The sequence below is a fragment of the Hyperolius riggenbachi genome, chromosome 2, assembly GCF_040937935.1.
Source record: "Hyperolius riggenbachi isolate aHypRig1 chromosome 2, aHypRig1.pri, whole genome shotgun sequence".
NCBI classification, from domain to species: Eukaryota; Metazoa; Chordata; class Amphibia; order Anura; family Hyperoliidae; genus Hyperolius; species Hyperolius riggenbachi.
Window position 1 is genome coordinate 284,102,165 of NC_090647.1, and position 7,015 is coordinate 284,109,179.

Genomic DNA, 7,015 nt, shown 5'->3' on the forward strand with positions numbered 1-7,015 from the left:
TTGTTCTACAGCATGCGTGCATTGCACAAAATGTTACTACTGCATGCGCACGCTGTATTTAAATGACATTTTCCTTGGGCATATCGATGTGTGTACAACGTCTTTTGAAAGGTTCGCCATTCCTCTTTTTCAAGGGTAAAGTTGTTTTCGCAACTTTTTTTGTGTGGCATCTTTAACCTAGTGTGTGTACAGACCTAAAGCCATGAGTTGACACTAATAGTTTAATGGAATCTGTTACCATACAGATATGGGGGTTGCCATTGCTGATTTTACAGAACTGATTATTTGGTCAGTCACTGAAGAATCCAGATCGAATCTAGGGTAAACTCGTCCAGGGTGACCGATAAAGACCTATTCAGGAGAGAATCTAGTGAGGATCTAGCACCCCCGTACGTCACCTAAAAAAATCAGCTTGTCCAGGGCCGGTTCAAGTAACAATTGGGCCCTAGGGCAAAATTAGCCTGGGGGCCCCCAACAGACACCCTGACCAAAAGGGTCATTAGGCCCTTTGTTGCAGCCAAATTTCCCTCTTGGGCCCCTTAGCTGGCTGCTGACCCTCCCCCAATCACCTCCCAACTTAACAGACTCTGCAGAGTCCCTGGGGAGCAACAGTTAAGATGGGGGAAAGACACCTTGGGGGCCCCTACAGGCTCTGGGGCCCTGGGGCAATTGCCTATTTTTTACTATGGTAGCTCTGGCCCTGAGCTTGTCGGATCTTTAGCGACATCTGAAGCCTGAGCAGCCCTGAGCACATTGTGCTCCCACTCACCCCACCCACCAGAAGCCGTTTCACTGTGCATCATGCGTCGTCTCTCCTCCCCTCCATAGCAACAGACACGTAACTAGTCTGAAAAGTAGTGACGTAACTTTACAGGCCCAGCCCCAAACCGTGTACAAGGCCTGATTTACCACTGACAATTTAATGCTCTGAATAAGTAATCGGTCTGAAAATTATACCTTTTATTTATTATTATTTATTTATTTATTGTATTTATAAAGCGGCAGCGCCAACATATTACGCAGCGCTGCATTTGCCTGGGTTGAAGGTGGCTACCTGGCCACCCTGTGTTCAAGTACCCTACCACTTTTCTGGTCAGGCAGAAGATGGGAGGAAAATGTATATAATGGTTACTGTGACTTTCTGAAGAAGAAATAGAAAAAAAATCACACAGAGACTAGTAACAGTCAATGAGTCAGATAAAGTTTCTGTCCCAGGAGATGATGTCACCCAGGTATGTCCTAAAGGTCTGTGTGACACTTCAGGGCAAAAAGAAATAATGAAGTATGATTCATCAGACTTCATATCTTTGACACAGCTGTGACTTATTGAGCAACTCCCAGCCAGTAAAAGGGCAGCAGAAAACTAGGAAGGAGAGTAGTATTACAAGGCAAATACCAGATTCTGTGATAAAGTCTAGGAGGAACTCATGGGGATATATGAAAGAAAGCTAGCCAAAGCTGCCACAGGGCAGACAGACGAGATGCACCTACTGATTGGCTGGCTGACATGTTAGGCATGGCTTAGTATGGCAAAAACCACAAAGAGAATGAATAAACAGGCCAAAGATTTGTAGAGAATTAAAGAATACTGTACTCACATGATACAATGCTCTAATAAGAGACTTATATGACATAAATATATGCAATCAAAAGTGTGGATTAATCAAGTCAAGCACAGAAAACTGGAGGAGAGATGTTGCCCAGGGCAACCAGTCAAGGTTTAGTTGCTGAAACAATCATCCTGATTACGTTATATCTTCTAGCAGCGCTCTGGTTGTCTTGGTAAATCAGCCCAACATTGCGCTTTACGTGACTCAGATGTTTCTCCTTCCAAGCTGGAAGGAAGAAGCATCGGATTTATGTGAAGCGGAATTTGGAACGCAACCGGTAAACCTCTCTGCTTGTTATGGTGCTGAACTGCTGTCTACGGCATTATCCGGTTAACCGAATAAGGAAAACCAGATTCAAACAACAACACTAGAATCACAGTCTGATCATGTTCTGATGGGAAAGTGATAGATCGGATAGGCACATCGGCTCATCATCATGGAGCCATGTATGACTAGCTTTATTTCTTATCTTCTGTCTACAGGTCTGCCACACACAGTCATCCATGACAGCAGCCACAATGTTCTCAAATGCATTGATAGCTCTTTTTCTGCATTCAGTGCAACCTGATCCTGGCCAAAGATCTGTGTGGGGACATAAAATTTCCCCAAACCAACAAATAGGCTGAAAAATGCCCTCAGGTCTGCCTTAGCAGCCTCACTACCTGATAGTATAAAGAGAAAAAAACTATTAACTTTGTGAGTTTCTGTTCAGGATCAAGACAATTTAAAAACAATATGATTTCATTACTCCAACTGATTATTTGAAGAGGGAGTGAGCAAAGTGAAAACTTCCATGAGGCCGTATGTGTGATGTCACTTTTTTCCTGTATTGTATTTCTTTTTAAGATCAAAGGACCTGCCACGCTATCATCTTCTGCCTTTCTTCTGCTCCCATCCTGTCCTCTTCCATTTGTAGAGATTTTCTCTTGGCACCTGAATGAAGACATAACTGTAACGATTGTGGAACTTTCTCCGTGATCAGCGCACAACGCGTGCGCTGACACGGCGGAAATCCTCAACAAGCGTATATTTGCAGGCACCCAGCAAAAGGTGCTACGCACCTGTAGAGGGAAATTCCTGTCGGCAGATGGAGCTGGGGAGTGCAGAGGAACCAATCCTCTGTACCTCCACAAGTGCCAGACAGGAATTGTACGAAGCGCAGAACGCAATCGCAAGAGAGGCGATTGCGAATGAGATTGAGCAAAGGGACAGGTTGTATGTGTGTGCGCGCCAATCCAGTCGCCACCCCGCGACCGCGCACACACAACAGCAGATATGAAATAGGAACGCGATCGCGAGAGGTGCGATCACCAGACGTGACACAAGGCAGATCAGAATAGAATACGAGGGTAGCAAAGGCACAGCAAATAATACAATAAGGAGATACGGAAAATAACAAACGCTAGCTAACCGCGAACACCGCACTCATTCGCAACAGTGCACGCGGTTATGCGCGGTCTCCACGTGATAAGCACAATAGAGACAAGCACGCCTAACTAACCATCGACAGACAAACATGAAACAGAGGACGCGAGCGCTTGCTTAACGGTTACCTCACCGAGCCTTCAGCAAGCGTAGCAGACAAGACAGACACACGAAAACAGGGACAAGCGAGAGATAGGATCCACAGCACTAGCGAAAAGTGGCTAGCGCGATCCAGGTACAGAGTAGCAGAACAGAAGGATCCCTAGCGCTAGCGAAAAGTAGCTAGCGCGATCCCAGAAGACAGAACAGAAGGATCCCCAGCGCTAGCGAAAAGTAGCTAGCGCGATCCCAGGAGACAGAACAGAAGAGATAGCTGGTAGCAACCGCTGCACCAGCTATACTCCAAGAACAGAGATCAGAACCATTTCCTGTCGACCACCTTTGGGACGGGACAATGGCAACAGGCAAGACAAGACAGAACAGGCAATACAGATAATACCACCTGACTGGGCTAGAAGGGGAGCCTAAAGCAACCCCCAGGAATAACTATACTAGATAGCAATGGCTGACACTCCAGCAGTGTCCATCAGGAACAGACCATGGAAAGGAAATGACCAGCAAAGCCTTCTGGGAAACATAAAGCTCTTATAGTGCCAGTCATCAAAGAAGGCAGGTAGGGGATTTGCATAACGAATGTATGCAAATTCCCCAGCAAGAGAACAGACCAGAAACTTGCAATGGAAAGACAGGTCTCTGTTCCAGAGACCTGCAGCCCACAGACTAGAGGAATGGACAAACAGCTGTCTGCCTGTGCAGTCAGCTGAGCGGATCATCACAATAACATGCCAAAGAGAAACTATAAACCATTGTTCAGGAAAACATGATATTGTATTTTTGTTAAATATCATGAAAAGTAATTTTGTTGTGTTACAAACTAACAATAAAGTATTTAAACTTGAAATATTAATTTTGGTGTGAAATTTTTGTGAAGAACAATCACATATGTCAGCAAACAATTTGATAAAACTCAATTCACAAAAAAAACAACAACAAAAACAACAACTTTGTTCCCTTATCTAACAACAACACAGTGGAGCTATCTGAAACTGTGCTTAAGCCTCCTATACACTGCTCTTGGTTGAGGGAACTGTCTTGGACAAAAATCTAGTATGTGTACAGGTGTCTACCAAGGTCTGCCAAGGCTGCTTGCAGCCTTTGGGGGCTGGAGCTCTCAGCTCAGCTATTATATAGCTGCTCACTAGCTGTTCATTTAGTTTACAATGGGTACAGGGTGGTTAGTTTAATCACTTATGATTGAGCATCATATCATAGGAGATTAAACTAACCACCCTGTACCCATTGTATACTAAATGAAAACTCGCATGCCAGGTATTGGTTTTGCTGCTGGCTGGGGTGAAAGGTTACAGTTAGGCTTAATTTGAGGAGGGTAACCTTTAGTGGATAGTGTTGGGGAGGTTATAGTTAATAGGGTGAGGAGGTTAGGCATGTAGGAAGGGGTTTACTTGTTGAGGAAGGGGGTTAAGGTTTAAGGTTAGGCACAACAATTGGTTGCAATGGGTGGAGGAAGCTTAGGTTAGGGGAAAGGAATTATAGGGTCTTTGTTTAAGGATAGCAGATCAACGGGAAACAGCGCCAATAACCCAGACGAAGATACAATTTCTACACTGCTAACAGAACAGCATATTACTGATATTATAAATGCCAAAGACTTTTAATTTTGAATGACTCTATGACTGTATGATAAAATATGCGTTGCCAGTCATACATCACTGGTCTTCATACAGTGCTCATTTACAACAGGTGAGTCACCAAAAACTTGCTTTAAAACACTCACGTTCTACAGGCAGCTGTGTTGTAATAGATTTAGACAACTGAAAACAGGATATGATGGTACACAGCTTTGAGTGACTTTTTCAGTAACAGGAAGCATGACATCAGAATGCGTGTGAATATGTTGCTGGTGCTGAAGTGAAAGTATCCTATAGTCCTCTACTTTTGTCTACTAGGAGGTGACCATGACTTGAAAGGAGGTGCTGACCGTGCTGTAGCTCTTGCATCTCTATGCATGTTCTATTATCATTATTATTATTTATTTATTTATATAGCGCCAACATATTCCGCAGCGCTTTACAAAGCACAATAAGACGACAAGGGGAACATAGATACAACTAACAAATGTACAGCAGAGTTCCAAGCAGCACAAATATTGTTACAAGAACAGTAAACATTAGGAGGATGACCCTGCCCTTGCGAGCTTACAATCTAATGGGTTGTGGGGGACACACTAGGTAAGGGGGTGGAGGATGGATGAGGCAGTGACCCTTTGCCTCTGATTACACTGTGTCAGATAAGTAAATAAGGGCTATAGAATGTTATACGCTTGTCTGAAAAGGTGCGTTTTAAGAGTGCGTTTGAAGATGTCCAGGTTTGGAGCATGACGTACAGGCTGTGGAAGAGAGTTCCAGATAAGGGATGATGCTCGTGTAAAGTCTTGTATGCGAGCATGAGAGGAGGTGATCAGTTTAGAGGCCAGGAGAATTTCTTGGGAGGAGCGAAGGTTGCGGGTAGATAGATACATATTTAAATTACGAGGTAATAGATATATATTTCCTAGTATTAGGCAAAATGTACAGTATCTATAATCTGATGTTCACATCCTGCTATCACTATATGATATACACATACACTGTGCTCTTAAAGCTGACTGTATACGTTTTCATTTCCAACAGATGAGGTCTTTTAAAAGATACATCTTTAAATTAATGGTAAAAAACATTGTCTGCTGACAGATAATTATAACTATCATCATCATTATCATCATCAATGGCCTGTAAATAGTGAATAGTATTACTAATGATTGATATAGTACCATTGTCCTCTGTGGCAATGAATAAAGTAAGATGCAATCATGAATGTGTGTGCGTGCATGTGTGGGTGTGTGCGTACGTACGTGCATGTGTGGGTGCGTGTGTGCGTGCGTGTGTGTGTGCGTGCGTGCATGTGTGTGTGCGCGTGCGTGCATGTGTGGGTGCGTGTGTGCATGTGTGTATGCGTGTGTGTGTGCGTGTGCGTGCGTGCATGTGTGTGTGCATGCACAAATTGTTGCCTGATGTCACCATGAATCTTTAGATGTATTTTCCTATGTGAGCACTGCATGCCTGTGGTAATGATGGCTGATGCTGAAAGGACTGTAGCCATAGGGAAGTCCAGGGCCTACTCACCCCATCTACAATACAGAGACCTTCCCCCCCCCCCCCCCTCCTCCAGATCAGGTATTATTGTGGAGGCTGCTCTGTTATGGCAGGGGAGCTTATATGGCCTCTGGCTGATGGGACACCAAGTCCGTAGGGATCACGTTGGGAGTAGGTGGAAGAGTGTTGGAATGTTGGTGGGCCCCATCAGAGTTTGTGCATAGTGCAGCCTGAGTCATCACGAAAGGTGACAATATGCACATAAGTGTTTTGCTCAGGTGACCATACATGTTTCTTCCTGTGAGGGAGGGTCACCCCTGTGTCTGCGTTAATCGCAGATGATTCCCCGCAAATGTGTAACGCATGCGTTCTTTACAGCAGCCATTGACTTCAATAAGAAAACATGCATTTTGCAGAAAAGTAGTGCATGTTTTATTTTTATTTTTTTGAATGCTATGTAGAATCGCAGATGCCACCTGAAAACGCAGCACACCATACACAATTATTTCATGCATATTCACATGCATTTTTGATCTGCGGCAAAACGATGCAGATTTTCCCTAGTGTGACCCTTGCCTGAGAGAGGAAAGTAGGAGAGATGCAGGAGACCCCCATTTCAGGGGAATATAACTCAACAGATTTCTGTCGCCCAAGCATGGTCATACCAGGATAATGGGTGAGGCTCAGAGAGGCGTACATGTTAGTATGCCGCCAGGTCACTTTGGCGCAGGGTGAGCTGAATGACGGCTCACTCTGCTGCTGGTGAAA